General features: G+C 39.8%; 1 protein-coding gene across 5 annotated transcripts in view; it reads right to left on the bottom strand.

Annotated features, from left to right (window-relative positions):
* Positions 1 to 12,552, bottom strand: part of SULF1 (sulfatase 1) — a 199,909-nt gene that overhangs the window by 149,183 nt on the left and 38,174 nt on the right. For all 5 annotated transcript variants that reach the window (XM_027561145.1, XM_027561142.1, XM_027561140.1 and 2 more), the window contains one exon: positions 9,287 to 9,377. The gene's annotated coding sequence lies outside the window, so the exon portion shown is untranslated. The remainder of the gene's footprint in view (positions 1 to 9,286; positions 9,378 to 12,552) is intronic.

Genomic DNA, 12,552 nt, shown 5'->3' with positions numbered 1-12,552 from the left:
GAAATTCTCTTGCTTTTTCTAGGATCCAACGAATATTGGCAATTTGATCTCTAGTTCCACTGCCTGATTTTAGCGACATTTTAACTAATTAGGTAACATTATTCTAATCATGGGCTTCCCCAGTGGATCAGCAGTAAAGAATCCGCCTGCAATGAGGGAGACCTGGGTTCGATCTCTGGGTCAGGAAGATCTCCTGGAGGTGGAAATGGCAACCCACTCCAGTATTGTTGCCTGGAAAATCCCACAGACAGAGCAGACTGGTAGGCCTCCCGTCCATGGAGTTGTAAAGAGTCAGACATGAGTTAGTGACTAAACAACAATTCTAATTATAGGAAATTTCCCATGTCCAGAAATTTTAAGCATCATAGATTTTTAAGAGACCTCCATAAATTCTATATTCTTCCAGACACAGGTATTTCTCATGTACAATCTCTGGTACAGGTGTTGTGTTAAGGTTTCAGAGAGAAATCTTTAATGAGACTTCCACACACCTTCTGAATGTATATTCCTACATCCAGACACAAGTTGTACCATACAAAGCCTATCTTAGTATTTCCCTAGTTAGAAAGTCCTTTAAACTAAGATGGATTTCCAATTAGAAATGTAAGTTACATTCCTTTCCCTTCATTTAGAAGTGAGGTTTCAACCCTTACAAACTACTAAACTGACAGTGTACTGACGTTTGAAAGAAATTCCTCTATAAGTCAATGCGTGGGGTGGAAAAGCAACCCGAAAATGGAGTATTTCCCTAAGAGAAAGGCGGTCTTATGACAAGCACTGACAAAGGGCAGAAGGATGTAATTTTTTCTCTCTGGCCTCTGTCTAGGGGATGCAGATGATGGCAATTTCTTAATCCATTTTCATGCAAAAGGAGCCAGTCAACAAGATATTGCAAGCAACAGCCCTCATTCCCAGTTAACCTTGCACATCTTTTTCCTAATCATAAAGATTACTTGGAATCAATCATTACCTGAATTCCAACAGCTCCAAGTGTATAATATAGTAGGAGCTAATCTTTTCACTCCTATTTTTAATGCTTCAACCAGTAAAGGTATTTCATTTTGAAGCATTTCTTTTAAATGCACTGAATATGTAGTAATAATCTGAGTGATTTTATAGCCTCCTGTGTATGCAAAGCATTTTTGAATTTTTGCCAGCCTTCAAAATACACATTGGGATTAGTTTACTGGAAGAGATATAAAAGTAAAAGAATAATGGGGGAGAAATAAGGTGCTGGGAAAGAACAGTCTGATGGGAACTAATGAATACCACACAATATCTTAGCCTTTTAATCCAGCAGTAATGGGTCGTGTTTGAGTGGCTTCAAACATCTGTTCTTTCCAAAGGTACTTTTACATCTTTTGTCTTATATTTACAACAGCCCAGTGAAGGAAGGGAGACAAGCATATTCTAATTGTGTAGAAAATTACAGAGTAAACAAAAATTGCAATCAACCCTCAGTGCAGGCCAGGATTCTTTGGATATCCATAGACTATCCATAACCCTTCCAGCACAACACTGATATGCTAACTGGCTGCTAGTGCTCCCGTGGCTCCTGTCCATTGCTGAGTACCATCATGTCTGGCCAGATCAGATGCCTATGAATAGTGTAGGATGGATTTAACCCTAAAGAGCATTCTTACCTCATATAACTCAATACCAAGAAAATAATCCAATCAAAAAATGGGCAGAAGACCTAGACAGACATTTCTCCAAAGAGGAATACAGATGGCCAAAAGGCACGTGAACAGATGCTCAACATCACAGATTATAAAAAAAATGAAAATCAAAACTACAATGAAGTACCATCTCGTACCAATCAGAATGGCCATCATCAAAAAGTCTACGAACAGTAAATGCTGCAGAGGGTGTGGAGAAAAGGGACCCCTCCTACACTGTTAATAGGAACGTAAATTGATACAGGAACTATGGACAGCAATATGCAGGTTTCTTAAAAAACTAAAAATAGTACTACCATACGAGCCAATAATCCCACTCCTGGGCATATACTCGGAGAAACCCATAATTCCAAAAGATATACCAATATTCACTGCAGCACTGTTTACCATAGCCAGGACATGGAAGCAACCTAAATATCCATCAACACAGGAATGGATAAAGATGTGGTACATATATACAATGGAATACTACTCAGTCATCAGGAGGAATGAAATAGTGCCCTTTACTACTGGCACTATTAGGTGGACCTAGAGACAGTCATACAGAATAGAATAAACAAATACATTTTAATGCAGAAAATACATCCAATCTTTTCTTGGTAAAACTGCAAGAGTAAATAATTTTAAAATTAATTTTATGGTAAATTTAATTGTTAAGTTCAGTTCAGTCATTCAGTCGTGTCCGACTCTTTGCGACCCCATGAATCACAGCACGCCAGGCCTCCCTGTCTATCACCAACTCCCAGAGTTCACTCAGACTCACGTCCATCGGGTCAGTGATGCCATCCAGCCATCTTATCCTCTGTCGTCCCCTTCTCCTCCTGCCCCAAATCCCTCCCAGCATCAGAGTCTTTTCCAATGAGTCAACTCTTTGCATGAGGTGGCCAAAGTACTGGAGTTTCAGCTTTAGCATCATTCCTTCCAAAGAAATCCCAGGGCTGATCTCCTTCAGAATGGACTGGTTGGATCTCCTTGCAGTCCAGGGGACTCTCAAGAGTCTTCTCCAACACCACAGTTCAAAAGCATCAATTCTTCGGTGCTCAGCTTTCTTCACAGTCCAACTCTCACATCCATACATGACCACAGGAAAAACCATAGCCTTGACTAGACGGACCTTTGTTGGCAAGGTAATGTCTCTGCTTTTGAACATGCTGTCTAGGTTGGTCGTAACTTTCCTTCCAAGGAGTAAGCGTCTTTTAATTTCATAAGTAGCTACACCTAATTGATTTTCTTTGTAAGCAGTGGATTTGCTTAAACACTTGCCTTATTTAGCTGCCATTGTCAACTTTTGATCATGGCCTCAGATTTTTTTAATGCCAACTAGAAAAAAAATAAAACAGTGTCTTGAAAACTTGGGAACTTCTGATGGTGCTGAAAATATTTTTTTTGGAAATATTTTGGTTATTTTTAAAATCTTTAAATAATTATTTTCCCTCGAAGGTCCTATAGCCTAATTGTGCTCAGTTGCTTAGTCATGTCTGACTCTTTGTGTCCCCATGAACTGTAGCATGTCAGGCTCTCTGTCCATGAGATTTTCAGGAAAGAATACTGGAGTGGGTTGTTATTTCCTCCTCCAAGTGAGCTTCCTGACCCAAGGATCAAAACCTCATCTCCTGGGTCTCCTGCACTGCAGGTGGATTCTTAATGGTTGAGCTATCAGGGAAGCCCAACAGCCTAATTACCTGGCAGTCAACAATAAGGTTAGCAGAAATCACTGCAGTTCATGTCAAAATCTGCTCAAAATCGGATTCTTTCAAAACATGCCTCTTTCCATGTTGATAGCCACAATCTGCAACAGTTTTCACACACTTCTGTGACAGGTACATCATCACCTCACCTCTGCCCTCACTTACCACACAAGTTCTCTAGTCATCAGTGAGCAAAGTCATATGACAAATACGAATTCCCACTTTAACCCAATGTTACTTTTACATCTCTGTATACTCTATAAGAGAGAAAGACCTTGTCCCTAGATACAAACAAGCACCTGAATACCAGTGGTTTACCAAAATCGAACCTTCAGTTTTACAAATACTCTAAACCACAGATGACAGTGTAAAAAGGCTGCAAGGTTTCAGTTCTATTGCAAAGGCTCATGCAGCAAAAATATCCTTTTAAAAAGGTCTCAGACAATGACTTATTTGTATGAAGCCTATTAATGTAATACAACAGAATCGTAATAACAGGATTTGAACCTATCATGTAACTATTCCAGGGCTAACTTCTTAGAAAATCTAACCTTCATTTGTAATTGTGATGCACTCTTGTGAAATCTAAGCAGATGAATGAGGTGAAATCAGGACACCATTGAGAGAAGGAACTTAAAATTGAATATATCCACCATCAGGGGTACGAGGAACTTAAGATCGACACAGATCAAATGCTTCCTCTGCAAGCAGAATTAATCAGTCCTAAAAATGTCTTACCATGGTACAAGGCAGTATTTCTTTTCAGGAAGTGCCAACTTTCTACTGAGAATATATTCTGTTTTAACTTCAGAATTATCCTACCAAAAAGGGCACCAGTTTAAGATCTCTGGCCTGATACCAAGCCAAGTCGTTACACTCTGCTTCTTGAAATTCACTATGTTATAAGAATTCAGACACTCTGTCCTAAACTCAGTGATCTTAAAAAATGTTGTAAACCTAGTGTGGGCCATTTTTCAGCACTGGATGAAATGGTTCTGCCCTTCTTATCCTTTTTAAAGATGTCTTGGGGAAGATCTTAACGTGAACAGGGTCCTTAGACCCCTCCTAAGAAGCATGACCACAAAGTAATCTCTTGTTAACACAATGCATCTGGGCAGAGAACAAGATCATTGTGTGTGACCTGATTTCATTTCAGTGAGTGTCCCCATAAAGAATGACATCATCCCATTCTTTTTCTTGATCTCCACTTGTGACTGTTCCCAGCCCCCAGTCCCCAGGCTCATCATAATTAAGCTGCTTCCCCCCTCCCATTCCCCATTCCTCATCTTCACCGGAATTGTTATTTTCCTCTGAACTTCCTGCCGGAATGTATCATTAGGGCAAGAGCAAAGGGTTTCCTCTGGTGGGTCAACACTGCTAGAGTTTGCTTCTCGGTTACAGGAGACAAAGCACTAGTCTGATGGCAGTCAGAGTAGACTGAGAGGGTCATCTGCTGGGTCCTGGTCAGATGAGAACAGAGAGGAGCCAGTGAAGGTGGCACAGCCTGATGGGCACAACGTTTCTTGTCCCACTGGAGTTGTTGTTACTACTTGTTCTAGTTAGTTGTTAAGTCGTGTCTGACTCTGAGTTGGGTTTTCTTTAAACACAAGTTCATTGATTTGGAGGGTATATTCTCTAAACAGATTCATTTAACTACATACATACCATGTGTGCGCGTTTGTATACTTGCATGAACTAACACTCCCTTTATCACTTAGATTTGTATTGAAAGACTCATATGTGAAAGTATTTTAATTCAGATGGATGGATGGATGGATGGATGATGCGGGAGAAGATTCTGTTTTAAACACCAGGGTGAGGAGGGCTTCCTTGATGGCTCAGTGGTAAAGAATTCACCTGCCAATGCAGGAGACACGGGATTGATCCCTGGTCTGGGAAGATTCCACATGTGGTGGAGCAACTAAGCCCATGCACCACAACTACTCCCGAGCCCGGGAGCCACAACTACTGAGCCCAGGAGCCACAACTACTGAGCCCATGAGCCCTCGAGTCCATGCTCCGCAAGAGAAGCCACCACAATAAGTCTGTGCACAGCAGCTAGAGAAAAGCCAAAACCAGACAAACAAAAAGAGCACAAGAATGCAAACAAATTGAATGGCCACGGGAGAGAAGGTACTGATTGTGATGTTTTGAGTATTTTCTTTTATAAGGAAAAAGAAAAAACAACTTATTTCCCACATCCATGTAATGGAGATGATACACAAATTTAAACTATGAAAAATGAAGACAATGCAGAAACTGGACACTGTTTTGATAAAAACGTAGGCGAAAAAAAAATCTGAGTAAAACATCCTCCAAGTTTCCAACTATGTAAACCCCTAGGTAGTACCATATAAAATTACTGCTTTTGTAGGTAAAAAATAGCCAATTAACCGCAATTTTCTAGGATTCCACCTAGCATATATTCATACAGAAAAGATTTATGGGTTTGGGTTAAGCATGTGTGCTTCTTAACTTAAAATAAAAGTTCCCATTAGGTAGCAATTATATTGTTTTTACAACAAATACATGATTTTAACTGACATTAAGATTTTGAGTCATAAATTGCCCTCTTTCATGAGAAATGTTAAGGGTAAGGGTGGTCACAAGAGTCTGCTTCTTAGCGTGCGCCGTCAGCTCTATATACTCTGCAGCAAGATTTACACGCCCTCGGATACCAAGATGAGAATAATGTTAGTGGTTTTTAGGGTCCACATATGAAATTGATTCTTTGAAAAGATGTTGTTTACTGTTACAGTCTACGGACGATTTTTAAAAAATACTCAAATTTAAATTAAGATATTTGAGTATAAATTAAATAATTAAGGTAATAAAAATAAATAAAGTGCCAGGGCAACATAGCTAAGGCATGCTTATAACATTTTCCATCCCCAAAAAGCATCCACAGGGCTAGGAAATGTCTTAATTTCCTTACAAACAACATAGTCGCTGTTTTAAACTATCCCATCTGTGTGCACCAAACCTCGTCTGACAGTGCAGTTTTTGAGTCCAGAAGGTACAATAGCAGCCATTCAGATTTTGGCAGGTGCACTTCAAGCTGAATACCAGGCTCCACAAAACATAACAGCCTGTTCCACAGGTGTGAACATTTTTGACAAGAGCTCTCAAAAATCTCCCCCAAGCTGTGAAATTTAATTGTCCTTTCGATGTCTTATTATACCTCTCTCTCCTTGGAACAAGAGAGAACCTTCTGGCAAACAAACAGCCAGGGGATGCTTGGCCAGCTTCTGAGATCTGCTTTATGACATTTCCTGGTTTTGTTTCTTATGCTACGTGTTTTGGAGGTGACGCCAAGTTCAATGAGCTTCAGGTAAGCAGTTCTTAAAGCTGGAAAAATAGCAAATGAAAGGAATTTATACCCCAATGACATGAGCATAAAGCCAGTCAAAATGCACAGGGCAGCATTTTGAAAACTTAAGACTCATTAAAATGGTCCCTACACAGAGAGAATCCATTTCTTTCTACAAAATTTGCCAGCTGGGAGGACTACAGCTATGTGAATACAGATGTGGCAGTGGGAGGGGTCTTAGCTACCTATCTAATCCAGCTCAAATTATGAAGGAAGAGGGGCAGAGATCTCTGAAGCTGGCAGCTGGTCAGACCCTGAATTTTCCAGTCCAAAAGACGAAACCAGCAGACTAGAGTTGGCTCTAACAGGTTTCCGCAGATTTTTAGGAAATAAGTGTCATGTGTGTTAAATTTGAGCAAGTGATTCTGATTTCATCCAGTATTAGAGAAAATGCATTCTATTTTCTCATCAGAAGGACAGGCCGAGAAATGAAAGGATATAATACTTAAAGTGGTGAAATGACTCATTAAAGGGAGAAATGTGTGAAAGAATATTGTGCTTAGTGCTCAGTTGTGTCCGACTCTTTGCAACCCCATGGACTGTAGCCTGCCAGGTTCCTCTGTCCATGGGATTCTCCAGGCAAGAATACTGGAGTGGGTTGCCATGTGCTTCTCCAGGAGATCTTCCCAACCCAGGGATCAAACCCAGGATAGAATCCTGCTTTGCAGGCAGATTCTTTACTGTCAGAAACACCAGGGAAGCCCTGAAAGAATATGGGCCAGATAATAAACAACATGGCATCCCAGCAAAGTGGTCTCTTCATAGCCCACGAGAAACTGCTTTGAGAAAGCAGGTCTTGAGTGACCTCTTGGGATGATATAGGGTGACCTCCAGTATTAACGGTTTTCTGGCCTCTTCTATAGTTAATTTTGAATGATATGATACCTAAGGACAACTTCTTTCTTTCCTACAGAAAAACAGGTACATTGGATGAGAGGTTCACAAGAAAAAGGTCTGGTAAATTGACTCAAGATGATGAAGCAGATTTAAGAAGTCACGTACTGTTTATTGAGTTTATTCCTAAACAGGATTTTTTTCAGTTTGCTTTGGAATACTTTCCTCTCCCATTTGGAGTTTCAAAGTAAAGAAGACCTAAATTTCAGCTTGTCTTCTCCTACTGTTGATTTAGCTTGTGAATAACAGGAATCTAATACATTACTGGTGAGACCCCAGGCCACCTTCAGACAAAGCTCTGAGAATTCGAGAACTGCCAGTGCTCATGACTATGTCAAAGAAGCAACCCTGGTCCCCCCTCCCCACCATATGTTTCCAGCTATTTCCCTTCTTTCCTTGCAATCTGTAGTATGAGGACAAAATGTTGAATTCCATAAGTATTAGAAAGAAAAGCTGGAGACATCAACCCTCAAAAGACAAACCAGAAATTTAGGTCAGACTTGAAAATTTTTGTTTTGTTTTGCTTGTGTGAGGTTCATGAGCTTTTTGGTGATTAAAGGACTTATTCCAGGTCAACCTGGGTTAACATAAGAATTAGAATGAAAATCAAGCAAAGGGCAATGATTTTGACGAGCTGCAGAAACCAAGAGGAGCTCAACAGTTTCCATGGTGTTAGTTTTCACTGTGGGTGGAAACAACTTTCAGTGTTGACATTTGAGAAAAACTCATGGGGAGGGGGTGTGGTATAAACTCATATGAGTCAACACCCCTAAGAATGTTTTCACAACTGAGGCTGTACTGCTGAGGTGGGTCCCCGTGGCTCGCCCTGGCCCCACAACACTCTTGGCACCAGTGTATCTGACCAAGGGGAGAAACTATGAGGTTAAGCTGTTAACAACATGGGTGACATCTGCAGTTTTCATGCCGAAACTGTGGATGGCTGGGCATAGCAGACCTGCCATGAACAACCCCCTGGAATTCCCCTGAGCTTCTGGAATAGCTCATAAGATGTTAATAAACCAACATGATTCTTTAGAGGCTTCTTTTCCCATTCTTGAGGAAAATATCATGCAGTAACTCTGGCTTTTAGCTTTTTCAGCCGAGAAGGAAGAGAGTGCTACAGGGAAGAGCAGAATTCTCAACTCCTCATTTTCTGATAATTCCCCATCTGTGAAATGCTACCCTCTCCAAGTGACATGGAGTACTCAGGTATTGCTAATGTCATGGTTTAATTAACCAAGAAATCAACATTTGGGACTTCCCTGAGGGCTTCCCAGGTGGCACAGTGGTAAAGAATCTGCCTGCCAATGCAGGAGACGCAAGAGACTTAGGTTTGATCCCTGGGTTGGGAAGATCCCCTGGAATAGGAAATGACAACCCATTTCAGTATTCTTGCCTGGAAAATTCCACGGACAGAGGAACCTGGCAGGCTACAGTCTATGGGATCGCAAAGAGTCAGACATGACTGAGTAGGCACTCGCCTGGTGGTCCAGTGGTTAAGGCTCCGTGCTTCCAAAAAGGGGACGTGAGTTTGATCCCTGGTCAGGGAACTAAGATTCTACATGCCACGCAGTGCAGTCAAAACAAACAAACCTCAATTAATAAAAAAAAAAAAAAAAAAAGAGAGACAGAGATCAATATCTGATATTGAGTACCTTTGACGATTTTCTGTGATTACTCTGTCTTGGAGAACCTGCATGTCATTCGCCAAATTCACCTTCAGATGATGGGGCTGGCCGTCAGCACCTAAATGGAGGAAAGCAAAAGAGCCATCAGTTTCATTCATCAGCGATTTATATTTCAGATGTTGCCTTTCACATCTTCATAGGAGGACATCATTAGGAAGAGCATTCTCCAAATTTCATTCAGTCTGAGTTTCTTACAGTCACTCCAAGAGACTTTGAAGTATTGTGGGTCATTCGGTCCTTTAATAGAAGTTTCCATTTGACTTTCTATTCACCTAGGGAAAGACTTTCCATTATATTCATTTCATATTATTCTCTGACTGGATTTCATAAAGTCAATAAAGAAGGGTTTCTCTTGAAAGGTTTACAAAGTGTTCCAAGTTTAAAAGTTGAATGACGTCTAATTTCAGCTGCTAAGACCTATTTTAAAGGAATATGTGCAGAATCATAAAATCTAAAGTGACGGCAAGTGGTTATTTGATGAGTAGCAAAGCGAGCATTTCCAAGTGGTAAATTTGTTTCTATTCTGCATTTACCAGAGGTGAAAAATATAAGTGACTAAAATTAACTTGGATACTTAGAACTAGAGGAAATACCCAGTTTAATGCATTCAGTATTGGATGAAACAATCTTGCTGCCATGAAGAGCACATTTTAACATAAATACGCTATAAATAAATGCAGATATGATACATAAAAGACAATAAAAACAGATAACTAATGAGAACCTACTGTATAGCACAGGCAACTTTACTCAGTGCTCTGTGGTGACCTACATGGGAAGGAAATCAGAAAAGAGAGGCTATAAAGAACTGCCTCCGTGATGCAGGAGATGCAGTTTCGATCCCTGAGTCGGGAAGATCCTCTGGAGTAGGAAATGGCAACCCACTTCAGTATTCATGCCTGGGAAATTCCATGGACAGAGGAGCCTGGTGGGCTACAATCCATGAGGACACAGAGTCAGAAGTGACTGCGAGACGGAGCACGCATGCACATGTAAACACAGAGCTAATTCACTTCGCTGTACAGAAGAAACTAATACAACATTGTAAAGCAACTATACACCACTAAAAAAAAGGGATAAACTCTTACCTGGCCAAAATTATATTAAAGCTCATTCTCATTTGTAAAATAAAAAGGAGGAAGAAAGAGAAGAAATATTGTATCTACATCTTATAAAGAAATAGCTCTCAGGTATATAAGCTTTAAGAAAAGGAGAACAACACACACTATTTCACCACTCCAAATTTCCTCTACATTAAAAAAATATTTCTCTTATAGCAAATTCCCATCAGCTAGTATTTTACATATGGAATACTCAAGGAACCCAAACCGAGGCTCTGTAACAACATAGAGGGGTGGGATGGGGAGGGAGGTGGGAAGGAGGTTCAAGAGGGAGGGGACATACATATACCTATGGCTGATTCATGCTGATGTTTGGCAGAAACCAACACAATACTGTAAAGCAATTAGCCTTCAATTAAAAATAAAGTTTAAAAATTAATCATATTTCTACATAATAACAATAAATAGTTGGAAATTGAAAAAATATTTCTCTTGCTCATGTAATAATATTAAGACATTTCCTTTGGAGCTCTCTGACCTCTTCACTAATGAATATTCTCAGAGTTAATGGGTGTAGATTCTTTCAATACAGTAGACCTGGAATCTCTTCTTGTTCTGAACTGACTCCGATGATTCAGCTTAAATATGGCCAGTCCCAGGTCCTCTGCTCTGTTCTGGAAACTTCACTCTTAAAGAAATTGTGGTGGCAGGACCTCCCTGCAGGTGGCTTCCTGTTGCTGGACTCTTCCTCTCATCCACCCTTGCCCTTATGTCTCTTTCCATTCCTGGCAGATCAATTCCTCCACCCCTTTCCACCACCCTGTCATTTGTCACATCCAGCCCAGTCAGTCTTTCAACCCTGCCCCTGTGCTCTCAGCATGGGAATTCTTGAGTTCCAGGGGAACTTTTATACTCTCTAACATTATAAATTATTATAAGCATCATGGAGATCTCTATTTTTTTTAATATGTTTCCAGAAGACATTTAAATGCTTATGTTTATAATTATGCATGATACCCTGTGATCTTCCAAAATAAAAATTTACGTTTGACTTTGAGGCTTCCAGTATCTGGCTGTGGTCGTGCTGGATCATAGCCTAATGTCCAACAACAACATCCTTTCTGTGGTTATTCAGAATCTACTACTGGGAGTGGCAGGAATTAGATGTGAATTCCAGGTTACAGCATCCATTGGCTAGGTGACCCTGAGCGAGTTACTTCATTTCTTTATGCCTCAGTCTCCTCTTCAGAAAAATGGGGATTAAAAATAGTATATAATTCCATAGGGTTGATATGAGGATGACAGGCAAACATCCTCATAAGAAATTTAGAATAAGTGGCCAACAAACATTGGTGATCATTATTACTGGCACTGAATTGTTTTCTAAGCCAATTAAGAAAGACACAACTTCCCAAGGTATAATTTGCAGTCAAAGATATTTTCATGGAGTGAGACTAGAGTTTTCATTCATTGTATAAATGGAGGCTTTGCTTTGTCATCACTGGAATGATAATATGTAGGAAAATAGTGCAATCATTCAAAGATATAGGTGATTAAAGAAAGAATAGAGGCAGATATTTATACCTGCTTAATATGTGTATGCATGTGAGAGTCAAACACTTCTCCTGTGCTAAATGAAGTTTTATTTGCCAAGAGAGTGTAAGGTGATAGGATGACTGAGCCATGATAGTTTTTAGTTCCATAATCTCATCACCAACAGATGGAATGCCTGGATCCCTTCTTCCTTTATATGTGCTAATTTGTAAGAACTCACTATAAATAGAGTATGAAATGTGCAATGGAAATTTTTAATTAAAATATTTCTCTTGCCTTTTTGGCAATATTATTAATGAACATGGGTTAAAACAAATTTATTCTTTAGTTTCAGCAAAACAGCATCATTTGGCAAATAAAATCAATATGACTAATTTTAACCAAATAATTTGATGCCAACAACAGAATATTGTTGGTTTATAGTTTTGTTTATATTTAATTAGCTATTTATTTTGCACTTTCAATACCATAAGTATATCATTGTAGATTTATAGTTATATGTGTGCATGTGTGCGTGCATGCGTGCTAAGTCACTTTAGTCATGTTCGACTGTAGCCTCAAGGATCAGCTGACAGCTTCAGTTTTCACTTATCTGTCTCCCCAGAATTCCTACAGCAC

Source organism: Bos indicus x Bos taurus, chromosome 14 (genome assembly GCF_003369695.1).
Source record: "Bos indicus x Bos taurus breed Angus x Brahman F1 hybrid chromosome 14, Bos_hybrid_MaternalHap_v2.0, whole genome shotgun sequence".
Lineage (NCBI taxonomy): Eukaryota > Metazoa > Chordata > Mammalia > Artiodactyla > Bovidae > Bos > Bos indicus x Bos taurus.
Note: the sequence above shows the minus strand (reverse complement) of the source record. Positions and strands in the feature narration are given on the sequence as shown.